Below are 23,445 nucleotides of genomic sequence, written 5' to 3'. Positions count from 1 at the left end.
CCCTCAAAAACAGCAGCAAAAACAAGAGAGGGTAAATTCCTCCCCCCAAAAACCTAAGTGTCAAATTTGCATAAGAATTGGAATAAAACACGCTGTTTCTTTCAGTGGGAGTTTAAAAATGATTCTCCCACATTCTGTGTACTGCAGAGTGCATTAGCGTGAATGCTGTTGAAAATCCGGAGGTGAGACCTAATCCCAATGGAAAGCTGCCAGTATAGTGCTGAGTGGGTGAAGAAGGGAAAGGGTTAATGGATTTTATGCCTAGAATATGTCACTAACATAACCTTTCGTCATGCCTGATCTTCTCAAGCTTATACTGCTCCTGGCAGTAATATAAGATATTTGTTCATGTGTTGCATGCTTTAACTCCCATTTTTAACAAGACAGAGAGTTTAATGTGGCTGTTATTTCGTAGACTTTGCAAATCTTACCTATTTGTGTTGGACATCATTACATAGATGGTAGTTTACGACACCGGCTTTTGACAGCTGCTGATGGCAGATTGCAATACCAGCTTTTAGCAGGAAGAGTCCTGCTGGGACAGCCACAATCTCACAAGTAACTTCAAAGACAGGGATGCCGGTACTGCTGCAGAAGGGTTTCGAATCATGACCGGATTGAAGACTGTGTCATGACTGCAGGACTGTAATTACTGATTAAATCTGGGGTTGACTCATGACCAGGGAAGGAAGACCTGGAGGCCTGGCTGGAATTGGAACTTTGAACTGTAATTACTGCTGGAGCTCATAATATATAAACGCTCACTTGTGTTTGTGTTCTTTGAGAAGTCTGGCAGTCTATTATTACCAGTTCTCACAAAGCTCTGGAATAAACGCCAGAGTTTTGAAATAAAAACCACTGTATTTTGACTCACTAACAGTCTCAGAGGTGTTATTTTACCTACAGCAGTGGGACACTGCGCATGTGCCGATCTGTCGTAGAGACCAGCGCATGCACAGTGGCCTCTGTCTGCTGGTCTTTCGATGGCTGGCCAATTCAATCTCTGGCCCCCGCAGATGTGTCCAGGCCAGCCTCGATATCAACCCTGCCCCCAGCCTACCTTGATCACATCCCCCCTCCTTCCAGCCCTGATCTCCCTGATCAACCCCCAATTCCACTCCACCCTACCAGCAGCCCTGACACTCCGGACAAGCCAAACCCCCTGTCCTCCCAAGCCATCTGTCCACACGCCAATGGCCAACGCCAATCGCTGGTCTCCCTCCCTCTCTCATTCAACCCAATTGGAGAGTGGCCGTGGCTCCCCCACATCCCCATCAATGTCCGTCCAGAGGCCCATCGGGCCAAACCTCAATCAAGCCATAGTCCCATTAGGCTCCACCCCTTGACACTGCCCAATGCCCAGTGAGCAGTGCCAAGAGCATTGGCACTTTGCCCCTTGGGCTGTGCTGGGGTCCCAGGCTGGCACTGTCAAGATGCCAATCCCCAGGGAGCACCACCCCTGCCGCCCGACCCTCTGGGGGGCTCTGATTGTCCCCCTTCACTCCAGTGAAGTCGGGCCTGCTGTAAATGCTGCTGGAATTAAACACTCCTAGAAGGGGGAAGAGCGCCTGGAAATTTCAGTCTTGGGCCCACGAATAACATTTAAATGATATTGAAATTCATAGCTGCATATATAATACAGCTCCATGCCCATTCCTGGCATAAAGCTGATGGCACTGGAAATCCAGCGTGGAAGATACGCTCAGGGCCGGACGCTCTGTGTGAATTGTGCTAATCGGGTGGTGCCTAAATCTCCCAGCCTACTGCACTAAAAAATCAGTGCAAGATGTTTCAGTAGGAGAATCATGTCCAAGATCTTTCCAGGTTTAAGTTGCCTGGCCTGCAGATGACACTATTTTCTACCAGAACATTTAAACTTCCATGGGCGGCACAGCGGTTAGCACTGCTACCTCACAACGCCAGAGACCCAGGTTCAATTCCTGTCAATGTCTGTGTGGAGTCTGCACGTTCTCCCATGTCTGCTTGGGTTTCCTCCAGGTGCTCTGGTTTTCTCCCACAGTCAAAAGATGTGCCGATTAGGTGCATTGGCCATGTTAAATTATCCCTCAGTGCACCCAAACTAGCGCCAGAGTACGGTGACTAGTGGATTTTCACAGTAACTTCACTGCAGAGTTCATGTAAGCCTACGTGTGACACTAATAAATAAACTTCAAAACTTCTATACCACTGCTTATAGTGGTCTCTGTAGGCTTCTCCCATCACGGAAGTTGGTGTGACTGAAAAAAATGGATCACACCACAGCAGTTTCAGCTAGGAAATCTCTCTGAAGGGATGCACAGTTGGATTTTTGATTTTGGTCTCTCGATTCATGAGAAACAATCGTTCTTATCTGGCTCATGGTCTTTGCATTGTTCTTTCTTCCCCTTATCCCCTCTTTACTGTATGAATGCAAAAATTGGGTACGAGAGGGAATTATGGACCCCTTTTCCACATTTTTTGTGTGTGTAAAATAAACTCACACTCCTATTTTACTTTATCTCATGTTTGCTGTGGGATTATTTATAGAGACCCAGATCACTCTAAAATTAAAGGGTTAGGGGAATTCACTACCAGTGGAAATCAAAAATCAGTAACACGTTTATGCTTATGGACATTTCATGAGAGCAGACACCAGACAGTGACCATAGAACCAGAAGACCATAAGGCACAGGAGCAAAATTAGGCCACTTGGCCCATTGAGTCTGCTCTGCCATTCAATCCTTTTTTTTCTCATCTCTATTCTCCTGCCTTTTCCTCATAACCACTGATCCCTTATTAATCAAGAACCTGGGCATCGAGCAGCGCCAAGGAGGTGGGGCCAGATGAGGGCAGCACCTATAGGGGCCGGGACCTCTGGGGGAGAGATCGATAGGGGTGAGTGGTCCCGATGCTATTTTGTACTCTTGACAGGGCTGGCCATCAGGGTAGGGGTTGGTCTGCTTGGGGGGCAGGGAGGGGGACATGGGACTGTGGGATTGGGTCAGGACCGTGGGATTGGATAGCAAGGGGTTGTTTGAGGCTGCTGGTGGGGGATTGAGAGATCAGGACTGCCAGGAGGGTGGGGAGATGACGAGCGATCATGGGTGGTGGTAGTTGCACTGCCAGCCATGTGGGGTCACAGGGCTGGCAGTGCGGGCAAGTGCACATGAGATGATTTTTGCTCTGACAGGTCGGAGCATGTGCAGTAGCCTGCTCGACACTATGTCGTTGGCCTCTCCAGTGGAAATAGGCCCCACCCCCAACTTTTTGATAAGGTTCACACTTGTGCACTCTGCAGTGCACAGAGTGTGGGAAATTCATTTTGAAAATCTTGATGAAAGAAACAGTTTCCGTGCAAATTCGGCGATTAGAATATTTTTGGGACAATCCCATCCAAGATGTTGTTTGCGCAACCTTTTCGTCATGATTAGTAGGACTATCTGTCAGCAATAGATTGAGTCAAGCCTGACTCACTGATACTCAACAGAGAATTCATTCACTTGTACTTTGAATATTCAGCACTCCATTCAAGTAGATGGTTTGTTATGTGGATGTTGAACAAACTCATTAGTCATCAATGATTGATAATTACTTCAAACTGACTTGCATTTAAGTGGATATAAAGGTGTATGATGCTTCATGTGATTGATAGCACTTCTCTCTATGCTTGTGAATAATGTTGTTCTAGAGGCATTAGTGATCTACTTGCTATGGCATCACTGGTGTTGTTGGTGTTGTGAGACTTATCACTGATGGGTTACATATCTTTGCTTTTTGTGTGAGGACTTTACCTAAACCTCCCAAACTTATATTCGTGACAGGGTGGGTGGTTTACTTTTTTTTAATTCATTCATGGGATATAGGCATCTCTAGCTGGCCAGTATTTATTGCCCATCCCTAGTTGTCCCAGGTGGCTGTGAGCTGCCTTCTTGAGCCACTGCAGTCCACGTGCTGTGGGTTGATCCACAATGCCATAAGGGAGGGAATTCCAGGATTTTGACCCAGCGACTGCAAGAGAACGGCAACATATTTCTAAGTTACTTGTTTTCAGGTGGTGGTATTCCCAAGTCTCTGCTGCCCTTGTCTTTCTAGATGGAAATGATCATGAGTTTGGAAGGTGTCATCTAAGGATTTTTTTGTGAATTGCTGCAGTGTATCTTGTAGATAGTACACACTGCTGCTATTGAGCATCGATGGAGGAGGGGTTGAATGTTTGTAGATGTAATACCAGTCAAGCGGGTTACATCCAGGATGGTGTCAAGCTCCTTGAGTGTTGTTGGAGCTGCACCCATCCAGGCAAGTGCGGAGTGTTCCATCACACACCTGACTTGTGCCTTGTAGGTGGTGGATACGCTATGGGGAATCAGGGAGTGAGCATTTCTAGCGTCTGACTTGCACTATGTAGCTTGTTTATTTGGCAAGCCCAGTTGAGGTTTTGGTCAATGGTAACCCCAAGGATGTTGACAGTGGAGGTTTCAGTCATGGTAACACTATTGAACTTCAAGAGAGGTGGTTAGAATGTCTCTTATTGGTGATGGTCATTGCCTGGCATTTGTGTGGTGTGAATGCTACTTGCCACTTGTCAGCCCAAGCCTGGATATTGTCCTCAGGATAGAAATAGGCATTTGTGCAGCTTGCCAACAACCATCATTTAATCTGGGACACAGTCTATTTGTGTTATTTAGTTTACTCCTACTTGATGTTCTCTTTTGTCAGATCGTATAGTGGGGTAAGTTAATGTAACAAGACCAGAAATGAAATGACTACAGGATATGGTTAGTTCTAGGAGACCAAGGACTAAGCTCCATGTTTGTAGAATGGGCAGCACCTGCAAATGCTTCAACTTTCCATGGGACAGGTGATATTCTTTCATTGCTGAACATGCGAGCGGAGATTCCAATTCTGCTTTTCTTGATTAAAGTGAAGTTAAATTCTTGAAGATTAGTAGCTTGTCATATGGCAAGGAGTGTCATGTGGTAAGCGGGGTGAGTTTGTTCAGTTCAATAGCTCACACAGTTAACCAAAAGCAGAAAATGAATGTTTATTTAAAGGTCTTCAGATACTCAGTAAAAACACACAAAAGAACTAACTTTTGCTTAAGCCTGACTTTACACACAATTTATCCCAGTTTAAACCAGGAAAGCTAATCCTTTTTCCAGGAAAAACTCAACAAAATATATAACAGCGACCATCCTTCAGGAGGACAAGGCAGAGACAAGGTCAAAAAGTGGGTGAGAAAGGTCAGATTGGAAGATGAAACTGGCAAGTTAATAGTGGGAATCATAGAAATGCTGAATCATTTTTGATAAGCGAGGGGATTAAGGGTTATGGGGAGAGGGCGGGAATGTGGAACTGAGCCACGACAGATCAGCCATGATCTTATTGAATGGCGGGGCAGGCTCGAAGGGCTAGATGGCCTACTCCTGCTCCTATTTCTTATGTTCTTATGTTCTTATTATATTTTGCCTCAGTTTTCACAGTGGAGGACATTAGCACCATCTCAATTCTAACAAGTTATGCAGAGGTAATAGAAACGGAGGAACTTAGAATGATCATCATCAACAGGGAAATTGCACTCAGCAAACTATTAGAAGAGAAGTGCCCAGGACTTGATGGCCTATATGCTAAGATATTATACGAAGCAGCAGTGGAGGTAGTGGATCTATTAGTTATAATATTCCAAAATTCCCTGGATGGAGGAAAGGCTCCAGTGAATTGGAAAATTGCTAATATATTGCCCTTACTCAAAAAGGGAGGGAGGCAGAAAGTAGAAACAAAGGCCAGTTAACTCACATCTGTTGTTGGGAAATTGTTAGATTTCATTATAAAGGAAGTAAGAACAGGACCTTTGGAAAGTCAAAACACAATCCATCAAAGTCATCATTTTATGAAGGCTAAATCATGTTTGACTAATTTGTAAGGGTTCTTTAAAGATGTAACAAGCCAAGTGGATAATGGGGATCCTGTAGAAGTAGTATATCTGGTCTTCCGGAACACATTTGATAAGGTACTGCACAGATTGCATGGGGTCGGGGTAATTTCTTAGCTTGGATAAAAGACTGGCTAACTGGCATAAGGCAGAGAGTAGGTACAAATGGGTCTTTTTCTGATTGGCAGGATGTAACTAATGGGGTGCCACAGGATTCAGTCCTCATGTTCCAACTATATACAATCTAAATTAATGACTTGGATACAGCGATAGAAGATACAGTGGACAAATTTGCGGATGACACAGAAATGGGTGGGTTAATAAGTTGCAATGATGAAAGAAAAAATCTACAAATGGATACAGATAGGTTAGGTGAGTGGACCAAAACGTGGCAGATGGAGTTTAACATGTGTGATTGTGTGAGGTTATCCATTTCGGTGAGAAAGATAGAAAGGCAATTGATCGTTTGCATTTGCAAATTCCAATACCTTTCAGTGGTTTGTTGTAAGAAAACATGATCATATTCCCTGGTTTTCAGAGAATGGGGAAATCCTGAGGTTTGTTGAATGTTTTGCCTCCCTTGACATGGACAGAGGCTCCTGTATATATGGGAGCACCTGAGTAGTTAATGATCATAGTCATACGTGCTTGATTACTGTGTATCTGAAGGAGCACAAAAGTATATTCAGGTCGCCTGCCTCTATGCTGGTCACATTCTGTCATCCTTTTGCTGTGGTACGCGTAGGGGCACCCTTCTGCTGGTATTATCCTTGATCATTGAACAACAAGCAGAATGGTTGAGTTTTTGATGAGCTTTACAGTAGCCAATAGCAGAACAATAAGCCTGGGGGTAAGTCCACTGTGGAAAGATCCCTCGGCCAAGTCGCAGCTCTGTTTCCGAGTCTGCTGTTGTTGCTTTGCATCTGAGTGATAATCAGTACTCACATTTGAGTTAAACTTGAAGTCTGACAGTTACTGCTGGGCAGCCTCAACTTCAATAAGTTTGGATTCTGAAAGCAATCGTGATCTTACTAACTCCAGCAGCTCTGACAGTTTTATGTTTTCCTCGAGTGCTTTTCAGCAATCTTCAATTATTTGCGTTTTGATTTCCTGTTTGATATTTTCAACTTCAATGAATTAATGTTTGGTTGCGAGTTGCCTCAGTCGCATACGATATTGGTCAATTGTTCCATTGCTTCTTGCCCAGTGAGTCAGGAGACAATTGTTTTATATTTTGTATTTTTCTTGGCTGTGAAATAGGAAATTAATGCATTTTTATTTGCTGAGTTGTAATTTTTCTCAGGCGTAAGTATCTCGAAAATAGCTTTTACATCTTCACCTCCCATAGTCAAGATGTAAGTCCTTTTTCCTTTTGTTATCTGTGATTGCAAAACCTGCTAAGGCATCTTTGAAATGTCATAGGGACTTTTGCCAACACAAGAATACAAATGCTGACTGAATGCACATCAAAAGGTGGGAGGTTGGACATAAGTAACAACATATAGATCAGCAACATAGTGACAGTGAGTGATCAAAGGCCCAGATTGCATTCCTTTTAAAGAAAAGTTTATTTTTAATGACCTGGGGTTGCTTTTCTTTCATTGGTTGGTGCTTTAGGCAGAACAAGGTGTACATGTAAATTGCTCAGTCTTTCTTGTTGCTAATCTCGAGCTGGAATATATCCTGCTTGTGTCTAACTTTGCTTCCAGCTTAAATTGCTTTCTGCAGAATGTAGACAAACACCTTCCAAAACTTCATATTTGAAAACAATGTTTACTGCCCTTGTTGCTATTGTAAATTTCCTGAGAACAAACAGTAAGATTCGGAAAGTGATTGGCTCAGATTGGATACCCAGACGAACATTCAGATCCTGCATGGATCAACTGGCAGGATATTCAAAGACAACTTCAACCTTCTTTATAGCAACCTGAGGTCTCCATCTACTTCAAGAAGATGACGATTGTCCCTATAGCAAAAAAAAGCCAGATAGTGTGCCTTAATGACTATCGGCTGGTGGCTCTGACATCCATCATTATGAAGTGCTTTGAAAAACTAGTCATGGCACAAATCAATTCCAGGCCTGTGGAGGATCATGTCAAAGTTTGGTTGCCCCCCCAAATTCATTCAGATGGTACGCCAGTTCCATGATGGCACGATGGCCATAGTACTGGTTGGCAGAGAATCCTCTGAGGCATTCCCAGTCACCAATGACGTCAAACAGTGCTCGCACTCACACTGTTCAGCATGATGTTTACTGCCGTGCTGAATGATGCCTTCCAGGACAGTGTTGCTGGAATCAGCCTCAAGTACAGAGTGGATGGGAAGCTCTTCAACCTGAGGAGACTTCAAGCTATTACCAAAGTGAAGGAGACTGTTCTGAGAGACTTCCTCTTTGCCGATAACTGCGCCCTGTATACTGGCTCAGAACCAGAAATGCAAGTCAGTATGGACAAATTTTCCACGGCTTGTGACAACTTTGGACTCATAATCAACATTAAAAAGACCGAAGTCATGCACCAGCCTGCTCCTCATGCACCGTACACAGAACCTATAATCACAACCAAAGGGCAGAAACTATAGGCAGTGGACCAGTTCACTTATCTTGGCAGCATCTTCTCCCAAGCAGTGACTATTGTTACAGAAGTTAACTGCAAAATAGCAAAGGCAAGTTCTGCTTTTGGTAGACTGCGCTCCACTGTATGGGAATGTCGAGGCATCAGCCCACCAACAAAACTGTGGTACTCACTATCTTCCTGTATGCCTGTGAAACATGGACTGTGTATCAAAGGCATGCAAGACAGCTCAATCATTTCCGCATGATTTGCCTTCGCAGAATATTATGCATCAAGGCAAATAATAGGCTCACTTGAAATAGGTTAACTCTCACTTGCTTGGGCATTCCAACCTCATGGTTGGCCACTGCTTTCTCAGGGACATCCCTTCCCCAATTTCCAGCACCCTCTCCTCAAAGGGGGTGAGGGTCCATACCTCAGGCATACCCCAGCCTCTCTTCCCACACTGCCTCCTATTGTGGGCCATCTTGTCCTAGAGACACAAAGGGGATATTGTGAGATGGTTGCCAGGTAGGTAGTCAGGGGCTTGACAGCAGGTAGCACGTGTGGGCACTCAGCCGAGCTTGTGAAGGGAATTGTTGGAAATTACTGGGGCAGGAGGTGGAGGTGGGGGTTTAAGGGAGATGCTGTCGCTTGGGTGTTTGAAGGTTGTAAGGGTTTAAAGTTAAGGATGGGAGTGATGCTAAGGACAGATAAATGGGTACTCACCCTCACAGCTCGAAGAATGTCATTCACTTTCTTCCGGGATTGAAGTGCAGTCCTCCTGGTAAGGCTGTTGCAGTTGGCTGCCTCTGCCACTATATCCTAGGCATCAGCCATCAGATTGGCAGATTGTCTCCTCCAAACCCTTGGAAATAGGGTGTCTTCCCCTCCTCAATGACATCCGGCGTCTGCACCTCATCAGCATCCAGAAACTTTGGGGCAGCTCTTGTAGCCATGGTGCTGGCTGAAATGGGAGTGGATGCTGAAGGGAGCGTCTAAATGCTGCTCCCACTTGTCAGGGTTTACAGCGAATCAGGCAGAATCGGAAAATCAGTGTGTTTCCCGTGGAGGGGTGGGCTGAACCATTAGAATAGACTGAACAGGGCCTGCTGAGCATTGCCACTACCAGTAGGAAACTCTTGGGCACTTGGAGCCAATTTGGCTGCATTTTTGCAGTAGTTAGAGTGACCCAATCAGTCACTTCGAGGCTCTGCATGGAAGCCTCTTCAGAGGATTGACTACCTAAATAGACTCCAGCTCTCATGGACATAAAACTACCAATATTATTATGAGTGCATACTGTTGATTAGTGGTTTAATGAAGATGTACCACATTATGTGGATCAATATCCAAGTTGTTGTGTGCCTTTGATACCCAGAATAAGAGTTAGAACTTGAGAATATCACACTTACCTGTTCAAACTCTCTGCTAAGTAACAAAGCAAAATAATTTTTAAAAAATGTTTTTACTCCATCCTTAAAGTTAACAAAGCCAATGCTCAGATTGGGCTGGGCAAACCCAAATCCATCCTTTGCTTGCTCCATAAATCAAATTCAAAATCCAATTGAATTCAATTCATGGTCCCACAAGAGAACTAAACACGATCCAAGCTGACGAGATAAAACACCTTGGGCTTGATTTGAATCTTGATCTTAGCCAAAAGGCTGAGACGCAAAATCATTTAATACTTATTCTTAAAGTTACAAAACAAATGCCACTTGAGACTGTTGCCATCTCTCTATTGCAACTTATGGCATTATCCTAACTGTCCATTAATTTTCCTATTCCCATCACAGCCTTTTTTTTATTGATTTTGCTGCAAAATATTTTATTATTTAATTTACATTTGTTGATAATTTAATTTTATAGTTCCTCTTTACCTTCCGAATTGTGTTTTTATTTTACTCATTTCTGAATCTCTTCATCTATCATATCACGCCCGCCTCTGCTGCCTAAATATTTAATGGGTGCCTCTTTCCTCACCGTTAATTATTCCCATGAAGTTCCAGTAATGCTTTGTTTGTTCTTTCTTTTAATGGAATATACTTTTTTGCACTCTGTTGTAAAGAGCTGAACTGTTTTCTATTGTTCTTCTGCGTCTTTGGAAATCTCTACTGTAGAGACTTGTGGATCCTCCATCATTGAGAATATTCAAGACTAGGATTAATAGGTTATTGATTGCACAGCCATTAAGGGATATGGGGAATTGGCAGAAAACTGGAGATGAGGCAGGTCAGCTATTATTGTACTGAACTAAGAAGAAGGCTTGAGGCCTGATATGGTCTACTTCTGCTCCTATTTCTTGCATCTGTATGTTCTCAAAATCCAATGCAAGACCTTGAAACATCCTGGCATATGATGACACCTAAAGTTTGGTGGACGGATATTTTACTGGGGTGAAGTGTGACAATCAAAATATTTGATATTAAGATTGATATTAAATTGTGCATTCGTCACTTTAGGATAGGAAAATGCAATTATGAGAGGTTTTTCTAGGCATATTTGGAAAATTAACCATTATTTAGGCATGATGGGATCTTTAGCCAAGAGTGCCAGGCACAACTAGCCCAACAGTTATAACAATGACAACTTTCACGGATATACATTGCAGAACAGGACAAAAAGGAGATAAGACAGAATTGCAGACCATCCCCAAGGCTGAACTGTAAGATAATGGGAACATCTACTGATGGAATAGCCCATTATGAGAAACATCATCATGAAAAGTAAGAAGAAAAGAACTTTAAACAGGTGTCACAAACCCTGTACCATGGAGAGAGTCATCATGATCTCTCTTCCAGCATATGCTTGTCAAGTTATGTACTTTGACTGGAAAGCTCACAGATTTAGATTGTTTATACCACGGTGGGAATAGTTCCATATCCTCCAATGACTCTGATGAGAGGCAAATTGACCTGTGTGGATAATGATACCTATTTCAGCAATTTTGTGCCTTGCCTTAAAAATGTCAATGCCTTCATTCATCCTTTAGAAGAAAACTATCGTTGGGGCTAATTCCAGGGAAATTCCCACTTCACTTCACTCAGGATAGAACATATTTCCAGAAACCAGTACTTAAATTGAATTGAGATGTAGCAACAAAGTTGTATTCCATCAATGTTTTTTTAGAAGGTGTTGTGTTGGGGTAAGGGGGGGAGATCAGGTAGTGAGAGACCGTATAAGGAGGCCAACATTGGTCAACACCATGGTTAAGAGCTGAAAGATTGCTGCATCTAGTTCTATTGCACCTGCCAAATTACATTTATATAAGTTATTTTGATGGTTAGGGCGGCATGATGGAACAATGGTTAGCACTGCTGCCCATAGTCGAAGGGACCTGGGTTTGATACCTCACTTTGGTATGTGTGGAATTTACATGTTCTCCCCATGTCAGCGTACATTTTCTCTGCACGTTCCAGTTTCCTCCACAACCCAAAAGATGTGCTGGTTAGGCTGCATAATGCTCTGGTCAGACCCCATTTGGAGTATTGTGAGCAGTTTTGGATCCTATATCTAAGGAAGGATATGCTGGCCTTGGAGAGAGTCCAGAGGAGATTCACAAGAATGATCCCTAGGATGAAGTGCTTGTCATATGAGGAACAGTTGAGGGCTCTGGGTCTGTACTCGTTGAAGTTTAGAAGGATGAGAGGGGATCTTATTGAAACTTACGAGGCCTGGATAGAGTGGACGTGGAGAGGATGTTTCCATTAGTAGGAAAAGCTAGAACCAGAGGGCACAAAACCATGCTACAGGGATGATCCTTTAAAACAGAGATGAGGAGGAATTTCTTCAGCCAGAGAGTGAGGAATCTGTCAAACTTCTTGCCACAGGAGCCTGTGGAGGCCAGGTCATTGAGTGTTTTTAAGACGGAGATAGTTCGGTTCCTGATTGATGAGAGGATCAGGGCTTATGGTTAAAAGGCAGGAAAATGGGAATGAGAAAAAAAATCAGCCATGATTGAATGATAGAGCAGACTCTATGGGCCGAGTGGCCTGATTCTGCCCCCATGTCTTCTGGTCTTATGGTCTTAGGTGCCTTGGCCATGCTAAATTCTCCCTCAGTGTACCCGAATAGACACTGGAATGTGGTGACTGGGTGATTTTCACAGTAACTTTATTGCAATATTAATGTAAGCCTATTGGTGGCATTAATATATAAACTTTAAACAGATTGTTAGGGAAGAAATTTCAGGATTTTGATCCAGTAACTATATGGTGGACCAAATCTCTATTTCCAAATCGGAAATGTGTGTAACTTGGAGAGGAATTTGCAGGTGGGTGTGTTCCCATGTGCCTGCTGCCTTTGTTCTTCCACCCATTTGAAATTGTAGGTTTGGAAGATGCCGTCAAACAAGACATGGTCAGTTGCTATGTTGCACTTTGCAGATGGTAAACATTGGGCCCAATTTTACCAGTTTGATTCTATTGATACCATTCTGAATCTGGGCGCAATTCAAATCAGACTTGGAAATCTGTCCTCAGGTGCCCCCATATGCACTTAGCCTGAAAACAAAATTGAATTGCGCTTTGGTGGGGGCTTATCACACCCGAAATGCTGCTGCTCCAATTGGAGCTTTGAACTGTGCATGCGCAGTGAGAAAAAAATTTGAAAAATGCTCCCCTGTCACATTGCTCCCGGGTTGCAAAAAGTGGATAAAGCAGCCCAGGAGCGAAAAGGAGGAGCGATGGCCCCCACAGACATCGCCCCATCCCATGACATAACTGTGCCCTTATCCATCCACCCTCCTATTACCCAGACAGATCGTGGCCCCCTGCCCCCCTTCCCCGCACCAATCGCCCAGAGAGTGGCAGTGGACCCCCACTGCCCCCCCTCACACCCCACTCTCCCACCAGAGATCCACCTGACCTCCCTCCCCTCCCCACCAGTGAGCGATTGTGTCTCCCCCCCCACCAGAGATACATCTTGGGTGGCATGGTAGCGCAGTGGTTAGCACTGCTGCTTCACAGCTCCAGGGACCTGGCTTCGATTCCCGGCTTGGGTCACTGTCTGTGTGGAGTTTGTACATTCTCCTCATGTTTGTGTGGGTTTCCTCTGGGTGCTCCAGTTTCCTCCCACAGTCCTAAGATGTGCGGGTTAAGTTCATTAGCCATGCTAAAATTGACCCTTAGTGTCCTGAGATGCGTATGTTAGAGGGATTAGTGGGTAAATATGTAAGGATACGGAAGTAGGTCCTGGGTGGGATTGTGGTTGGCGCAGACTCGATGGGCCAAATGGCCTCTTTCTGCACTGTAGAGTTCTATGATTCTATGATATTACCCACCTCCCTACTCCCTTCCGCCCCTTCCTTCGCCCCCCCCCCCCAAGAGAATGATCACCCCACCCCCTCAGTAAATGATGGGGCTTCCCTCCCCCCCACCAACCAGACAACGATCTGACCTCCCTCCCACACCCCCCACACCAGAAAATGTGTTATAGCCAGTGGATCGATTTTGAGGGGCCAGATTGCAACTTTATTGCTGCTCTGTCCTTCTCTTGTAGCTAGACTATTTATGTGACAGATCCATTTAAGTTTCTGCACCAGCAATTGCACCAAGATTTCACTGCAAAATAATAATAGAAATTGGCAGCAGGAAAATAGAGTGCTCTGTGGAAATGTGCAGTCAGTTAGATGTTTGAGGCCAACATTCACAATCTGATTTTCCAAACTGTCCCCTTCAAGTTGCAATGTGATAATGTTTGCGACTTTAAGTTTGATGCATTTGGGGTCACAAAGCTCAGAATAATGAAACTTTGGTTGACAGTGCTGCAGAAAATAACCTGATTACATCGGACAGATTTTTTTTTATGTTTGGCAACAGCCTTCGAAGTCATTTAAGTTTTTTTAACGATCCCAGCTTTGTCATTTCTAAAATTCCCTGATTTGGCACAGTGATGATCTGGAAACAATGGGCCCAGTTCTCCCATCCCGATGCGCACACCTTTTGTTGCGTTGGCTTGGGAGTTGCGTGCGTCGGCCATTTTGCCGGCTCCAAGCTTGCGTTCCTGACATGTGCGCGTCTCCCACAGCCAGAGTGCAAGCTCAATTCGGACCACGCTGGAAACCAATGGAAAAACAGGTAAGTAGTTTAAATCTATTTTTAAACTTATGTAAATGTCATTATCAAACCTGGCACGGAATTCTCTGCGCCCGATAGCGTCTCCCACCCCGCCAGGAGTATTTCACTCCGGCGGGATTTAGAGGAGCTCTCAACTTGCAGGGAATTAGTGGGAGACTCTGCCGGAGTGAAGGAGGGGGCAATCAGGGACGCACTGGGGGTCAGGTAGTGAGGGAGTGGCATCCCCGCAGTGCCAGTATATGCCCACAGGCAAAGTGACCATGCCCAGGGGGCATCGGGCACTACCAAGGGGGTGGGGGCCAAGGGGTGAAGCCAAGGGGTGGGCCTATTGTGGATAGAGATCAGTGGGGATGGATAGTCCCCACTGACAAAGCTGGGATCGTTAGAAAAAAGTGACTTCAAAGACTGGTGTCAAACATTAAAAAATCAGTAAGATGTAACCAGGTTATTCTCTGCAGCACTGTCAAGCAAAGTTTCATTATTCTGAGCTTTGTGGCCCCAAATGCATCAAAATTAAAGTTTGGGGCTTGATGGAGGCCAGCGATCCGGGTGGCTGGGGGGGGATGGTCTGCCAGAGGGGAAGGACTGCCTCCATTTTTTTGGGGGGGGGGGGCTGCTGGTCAGGGGATTGGGGGGGCGTTGCTGGAGATTGCAGTGATCCAGTACAGAAATGGGGTGTGGTGGGGGGGGGGGGGGGGGGGGTGCATGGTCTGCCCCGGGAAGGCTTGTGTGGGCCACGATCTGGTGGTGATCAGGCCATGGGGGTGTCACAAAGGGCAGCAGTGCGGGGGTCCCGGGCTGGTCAGGGATCAGGCTGGCCAGCAAACTGCAGTCTGACAGTTTGGGACCACTATGCATGCATAAAGGCCCTGAGCTGTCAGACTTTGGTGTGAATAGACCCTGCTGCTGAGCTTTTAGTGATACTCATGATTGTGAACTCTGTATTGCACAGAGTGTGGGGGATTCAAGTCTGAACCCCCACTGAAAAAACAATTGTTCCCGTTAATTCAGCACTGAGAATTTTTTTGGGAGAATCAGGCCTTATGTTTCCCTTGCAACAGAATTTATTTATTATATCTCCTTATGAAAGTTTATTCTACCTTGTTCTCAATGTCCAACGAACATATATAAATAATATCATTAAAATGACAATAAATAGGTAACCATTTTTAAAGTAATTGAGCACATTGATTAGATTATTTTCATTTATACAGCTTTTATTTTTGATTGAAACATAATTGTAGATCACATACTGTGGTGAATTTGCATCAATCAATGCACAACAGATGCATACATTGTTATTTCTCAATTTTAGAAAATTCTCTTATAAACCATTTGCCTTTAGAATAAGCAAAGTCAGTGCTTAAGAATTGGACATGTTGTCATGTTTGGCATCCAGCATTACTAACCAGCAATCTAAAGTCCAATTATTGCAGAGGAAAGCTTTTTCTAGTTATTTCCAATTATAAGCCTTCACCAGAAGAACAGCTTTCAGTGCACTTGTACGCATTTTTATGGACACTTCGTCGCACTCTTAATCCCCCTGTTCCTTCGGCTAAGATTTATAATTTAATTCCAATTGTAGCTGCATTACTAACAATTTTGTTCTATTCACTTATAGTCAACCGGGACAGCTTTGAGCTGTCCAAACAATTTCACATTGAACAATAGAAGGGAGGATCATTTCCTCCCATTAGTTTGGTCTAAGTGGAAAACATGGAACAAATTTCTGCTGTGCAGCTGATGAACAGTGCCCAGGTCACAAAGTTGCAAATGGCCAAATGTTTGATGTGTCAATCATTAAAGCAAATCATCATAAAATCACAGGCTAGGGTGTGGATTCTGTGAAATACACGTGTGGCACACACAGTACCAGAAGATTTATCCTGCATTTTCCAATATCGATAATGTGGAAATGCACCAAATTCTTAGTCATTATCCACTGCCCAGCCCTCTAATTATGTTTGTTGGCCAGTTTGATGCTACTGCAAACTTTAGTCCTGCTACTAAATCTAGTAATATTTGGGGATAAAGTTTGGTTATTAATTCTCTCAGATAATATTTAAAAATCAATATGCAATTCCAGAATGATACATCAACAGTAAACTCTAAACCTGAAATGCATTAAAGGTCTAACCTGGACTAAGCTATTAAGCTACTGTTAAAGCATAAAGAAAAGTGTGTGACTGCTTCTGATACCTAATCAAAAAATCACAGAATCCCGACATGCAGAAAGAGGCCATTCAGCCCATTGCATCTGAAGTGAATCTTGCTCAGAAGTGTATGTGAATGAAATTAAAGCTGGGAAAGGTGGGTACTTATCTTTAATAATTGAATCATAATGAGGAACCTAGCTGCCAGAAGAACAGGTGAGAATTTCTGGCCTCACATAATTAGGTTTACATTTACTATTGTTTTATGCTTACAAAATGCAGCAAATACCTGTATTTATCATGCACACCCTTAGTAGTTGAGACTTATTGGCAAGAGAACAAAGCATTCAAAATGATCTCTTGAATATAGGCATTGGGCTCACATTCCAAAAGATGCATCATAAACCTATAAAATTCAGTATAGGTTTCACTGCAAAGATCTTACAGTATGTGAGTTATAAAGTATTAGACAAACATAAGTACTCTTGAAGTCAGATGAGATCTATACAGCTGTCATGCGATCAAGTTATTTAAATTCATGCTATTTAAACATTTGGAAAAATAAAATGCCTGCCAATGTCGGAGAGTTGAAAAAAAGAATAGATTTTAGCGGTTTTAATAGCTAGTTGTTGAAATAATTCTAAGTGCTATCATCCTGGCGTTATTCACAACTTGCCATTGTCATAGTGGGCAGCTATGAGTTCCCAATTCAATGGACAGCAAATGCAAATTATTAAAGGATCACTTGCCATTAATGTGAGATTATGAATACTAATATTCATTTTAAAAGGCATTGAATACTTAAGGAAGTTTAAAGGTATTGCATGAGCTTTCATGAATGAGAGTTTTTAATAAAGTTTGTTCAAGATATTTAGAACTGCATTTTATTTCATCTTAGCATGCCTACTAAGGCCTGCCCAAGGTAGATACTGGGTGAGTTGGTGTGGAGGGTCGAAGGGCAAAGGATGGTAAGTGACGGGTCATGGGATGGCAGCAAAGACTCAACTTAACCTGGAGATAATTCAATCAAAAGTCTTGTATTGGTTGAGTTGAAACAAAGGTTGCAACTTTTTTTAATGTATACATTCTGTGAAGCTGAAACAAGTTTGTAAATTATCCAAGACATTACTTTTGTTCCAGTTTAATTGTTGTTTTCCAAATACCTTCAGATTGACAGCATATTTTATGATTGTTGCCTAACTTTGACCAAATACATAAAACAAATTCCATAAACACTTTAACATTTATCTTTATGCCCAGCTGATTTGGATTAATATCGAACTACATGTCACTTTCCAGTAATTCCTTCCCAAACAGCTTAAAAACATAGAGAAATGCAGAAAATGTTCAGAGGAATATTATGACAGACATCTTTATTACTTTTTAAATGAATTGCATTGTCATGACCATGTTGTTCATGACAAGATACAAGGTGAAGGGTCACCCAGACTCGAAATGTTGGCTCTATTCCCTCTCCACAGATGCCGTCAGCATTTTCAATTTTTGTTTCTGACAATCTTACACATGCCTTACGTCCATGCCTGAATTAGAACACAGCACATAGAATGTAGAAAAACTACAGCACAAACAGGCCCTTCGGCCCACAAATTGTGCCGAACATATCCCTATCTACTAGGCTTACCTATAACCCTCTATTTTACTAAGTCCTATGTACTTACAGTCATAGAGTCATCGAAGTTTACAGCATGGAAACAGGCCCTTTGGCCCAACTTATCCATGCCACCCTTATTGTTTTTTTAAAACCCCTAAACTAATCCTAATTGCACACATTTGGCCCATATCCCTCTATACCCATCGTAGCCATGTAACTGTCTAAATGCTTTTTAAAAGACAAAATTGTACCCAAAATTCTACTACTACTTCTGGCAGCAAAATCAAAAAAAATTACAGCACAGGAACAAGCCCTTCGGCCCTGCAAGCCTGCACCAAACATGCTACCCGACTGAACTAAAACCCCCTACCCTTCCGTGGACCATATCCGTCTATTCCCATCCTATTCATGTACTTGTCAAGATGCCCCTTAAAAGTCACTACTGTACCCGCTTCCACTAACACCACCCACCCCCCAGCAACGAGTTCCAGGGAACCACTGCTCTCTGTGTAAAACATCTGCCTCATACATCTCCTTTAAACCCTCGCACCTTAGATCTGTGCCCCCTACTAATTGACCCTTTCAGCCTGGGAAAAAGCTTCTGGCTATCCACTCTGTCCATGCTTTTCACAATCTTGTAGACTTCTATCAGGCCGCCCCTCAACCTCTGTCAATCCAGTGTGAACAAACCAAGTTTCTCCAACCATTCCTCATAGCTAATGCCCTCCATACCAGGCAACATCCTGTTAAATCATTTCTGTACCCTCTCCTAAGCCACCAAATCCTTCTGGTAGTGTGGTGACCAGAATTGAATACTATATTCCAAGTGTGCCGTAACCGAGGTCCAATAAAGCTGCAACGTGACTTGCCAATTTTTAAACTCAATGCCTCAGCCAATGAAGCAAGCATGCCATATGCCTTCTTGACGACCTTCTCCACATGCATTGCCACTTTCAGTGACCTGTGTACCTGTACACCCAAATCATTTTGCCTATCAATACTCTTAAAGGTTCTGCCATTTACTATATATTTCCAATCCGTATTAGACCTTCCAAAACGCATTACCTCACATTTCTCCAGATTAAACTCCATTTGCTAATTCTCCGCCCAAGTCTCCAACTGATCTACATCCTGTTGTATCTTCTGATAGTCCTCATTGCTTTCTGCAAATCCACCAATCTTTGTGTCATCTGCAAACTTAGTAATCAAAGTTACATTTTCTTCCAAATCATTTATATACTATAAATAACAAAGGTCCCACCACTGATCCCTGAGGAATGCCGCTTGTTACAGCCCTCCATTCAGAAACACACCCTTCCACCACTACCCTCTGTCTTCTTTGACCGAGCCAGTTTTGTATCCACCTTGCCAGCTCACCCCTGATCTCATGCAATTTCACCTTTTGTACCAGCCTGCCATGAGGGATCTTGTCAAAGGCCTTACTGAAGCCCATGTAGACAACATCCACTGTCCTATCCTCATCAATCATCTTCTTCATTTCCTCAAAAAACTCGATCAAGTTCACGAGACACTTTCACAAAACCATGTTGCCTCTCACTAATACATCCATTTATTTTGAAGTGGGAATAAATCCTGTTTTGAAGAATCCTCTCCAATAATTTCCCTATCACTGATGTAAGGCTCACCAGCCTGTAATTAGCTGGATTATTCTTGCAACCCTTCTTCAACAAAGGAACAACAATGACTATTCTCCAATCCTCTGGGACCTCCCCAGTATCCAGTGAGGATACAAAGATTTCTCTCAAGGCCCCAGCAAATTCCTCCCTTGCCTCTCTCAGTATTCTGGGGTATATCCCATCAGGCCCTGGGGACTTGTCCACCTTAATGTTTCTCAAGAACCCCAATACCTCCTCCTTTTTGATCTCAACATGACTCAAACTATTTATACATCCTTTCCCAGGCTCATCATCCACCAAGTCCTTCTCTTTGGTGAATACTGATGCAAAGTACTCACCACCCTCTGTGTGAAAAAACTGCCCCTCTGTACCCTTTCGCATCTCTCCCCTCTCACCTTAAGCCTATGCCTTCTAATTTTAGAATCCCCCACCTTTGGGAAATGATATTGACTATCTAGCTGATCAGTACCCCTCATTATTTTATAGACCTCTATCAGGTCATCCCTTACTTATCCAAAAGCCTTTTAAAAGACCCTATCGAACCCTCCTCCACCACCACCGCCGACAGCAGATTCCACACACCCACCACCCTCTGAGTGAAAAACTTACCCCTGACATCTCCTCTATACCTACTCCCCAGAACCCTAAACCTGTGTCGTCTTGTGGCAGCCATTTCAGCCCTGGGAAAAAGCCTCTGAGAATCCACTTGATCAATGCCTGTCAACATCTTATACACCTCTATCAGGTCACTTCTCATCCTTCATCTCCTTAAGGAGAAAAGACCGAGCTCTCTCAACCTATCCTCATAAGGCATGCCACCAAATCCAGGCAACATCCTTGTAAATCTCCTCTGCACTCTTTCTATGGCTTCCACATCCTTCCTGTAATGAGGCGACCAGTACAGAGCACAGTACACCAAGTGGGGCCTGACCAGGGTCTTATAAAGCTGCAGCATTATCTCCAGACTCCTACACTCAATTCCTCGATTGATGAAGGCCAGTACACCATAAGCCTTCTTAACCACATCCTCTACCTGATTTGAGAGTTCTATGAACCCAGATTCCAAGATCCTTCTGATCTTCCACACTGCTTACCCTTAATATTATATTCCGTCATCCCATTTGACCTGCCAAAATGAATCACCACACACTTGTCTGGGTTGAAATCCATCTGCCACTTCTCTGCCCAGTCTTGCATCCTATCTATGTCTCATTGCAACTTCTGACATCCCTCCAAACTATACACAACACCTCCAACCTTTGTGTCATCGGCAGACTTACTAACCCATCCCTCCACTTCTTCATCCAGGTCATTTATAAAAATCACAAAGAGCAAGGGTCCCAGAACAGATCCCTGGGGCATTTCACTGGTGACCGACCTCCATGCAGAAAAAGACCCATCTACAAACACCTTCTGCCTTCTGTGGGCAAGCCAGTTCTGGATCCAGAAAGCAATGTCCCCTTGGATCCCATGCCCCCTCACTTTCTCAATAAGCTTTGCATAGGGGACCTTATCGAACGCCTTGCTGAAGCCCATATAAACCATATCAACCGTTCTTCCTTCGTCAATGTGCTTAGTCACATCCTCAAAAAACTCAACCAGGCTCATAAGGCACGATCTGCCTTTGACAAAGCCATGCTGACTATTTTTGATCAAACTATACTTCTCCAAATATTCATAAATCCTGTCTCTCAGGATCTTCGCCATCAACTTACCAACCACTGAGGTTAGACTCATCAGTTGATAATTTCCTAGGCTATCTCTTCTCCCTTTCTTGAATAGAGGAACCACATCCACAATTCTCCAATCCTCCAGAACTTGTCCATATCTCCATCGATGATGCAAAGATCATCGCCAGAGGTTCTGCAATCTCTTCCCTCACCTCCCACAGTAACCTGGGGTACATCCCATCCGGTCCCAGTGGCTTACCCATCTTGATGCTTTTCAAAAGCTCCAACACATCCTCTTTCTTAATATCAACATACTCAAGCTTTTCATTTCACTGCAAGCCTTCACTACAATGACCAAGATCCTTTTCCACTGTGAATACCGAAGTAAATTATTCATTGAACACCTCTGCTATTTCTACCGGTTCTATACAAACTTTTCCATCGTCACATTTGAGAGGTCCTATTCCTTCACATCTCATCCTTTTGCTCTTCACATACTTGTCGCACACTTTTGTCCAAAACACAAGGTTCTGGGTTCAAGTCCCACCCTTGAACACAAAACTCAAGATTGGCACTCACCTGCAGTAGAGAAGGGGTGCTGCATTGCTAGAGCTACTGTCTTTTGGATGAGACCAGGGCCCCATCAAATGGATGTAAAAAATATCATAGCATGATGTTAAAGAAGAGCCCTGGCCGATCCCTCAGTCAACGTCATAAAAACAGATTCTCTGGTCATTATCACACTGCTACTTCTGGAAGTTTGGTGTGCATGAATTAGCTGCCATGTTTTCCACACTACAACAATGATTACACTCCAAAAGAGCTTCATTGACTCTAAAGTATTTTGTAACATCCAGTGGTCATGAAAATTGTTTTACAAATGCAAATCTTTCTTTTACAAAGGGTCTAATGCATGAGCCTGCATCTTCAGTCAAAGGGTGGTGAGCACAGCTGGGAAACTTCCCAGCTCGCTGGATCTACCTCAGGAAAAGAAGTGTCCTGAGTGGTAGGATCATCAGCTCTTCATCCCGGCAATGGGTGGATGTAGGGTGGCCTTGGGCTTGCCAGCCTCAAATGCAGATCAGAGGTGGCCACAGAGGTTGACATGTGCCAAACTCATTAAGAGACCAGGGTTCACAACTAATCTGAGGTGCTATAATCACAACTATTTAAATACCTGGCCTGACTTCATAAAAAATTGTTGAGGAATAGGACATGCCTATTTCCACAATGGAGCTAGCTGGGTCAAGAGTGCCGAGTGCAGACTTTCGACAGGAACCAACCTACACATTTTAAAGGAACTTCCAAAAATCAGACAGACTGGGAATGAGGTTGGGAAACCTGCAATTGGCAACTACTGGCTGATTTTTACAAGACTCCTGAGTCATCCCAACTTGATGAAATTTAAGTCCATAGTTTTTAAACAGTCAGCGAACGTGTCTCTGTCTCAATTTTTTTGGAAATCAATAAATGAAATAAAACAAATGCCATACCTTGGATAATTCGTGAAGTGCCCTTCAGGTTAGGTGAATTGGCCATACTAAATTGCCCCTTTGTGTCCAAAGGTGGGTAGTTTAAATGGATTAGCCATGGTAAATATACATGGTTACGGGGATAGAGCAGAAGGGAAGGCCTGGGTAAGGTACTCTTACGGAGTGTCAGTGCAGACTACAGTGCCTCTTCCTGCACTGTAGAGATTCTTGGATTCTATGATTTACAGCTTATCTACTGAAAAGGTTGCATTGCCTGATTTAACTCAACTATCACAAGACATTTGATTGAATTATCTCCCACACCTGAGACTGAAATAGGTCTTTGGTTCAAGCAGAAAAC

This window comes from Carcharhinus amblyrhynchos, chromosome 10 (genome assembly GCF_965287045.1).
Source record: "Carcharhinus amblyrhynchos chromosome 10, sCarAmb.v2.hapA, whole genome shotgun sequence".
In the NCBI taxonomy this organism is placed as follows: Eukaryota; Metazoa; Chordata; class Chondrichthyes; order Carcharhiniformes; family Carcharhinidae; genus Carcharhinus; species Carcharhinus amblyrhynchos.
This window is presented reverse-complemented; position numbering follows the sequence as displayed.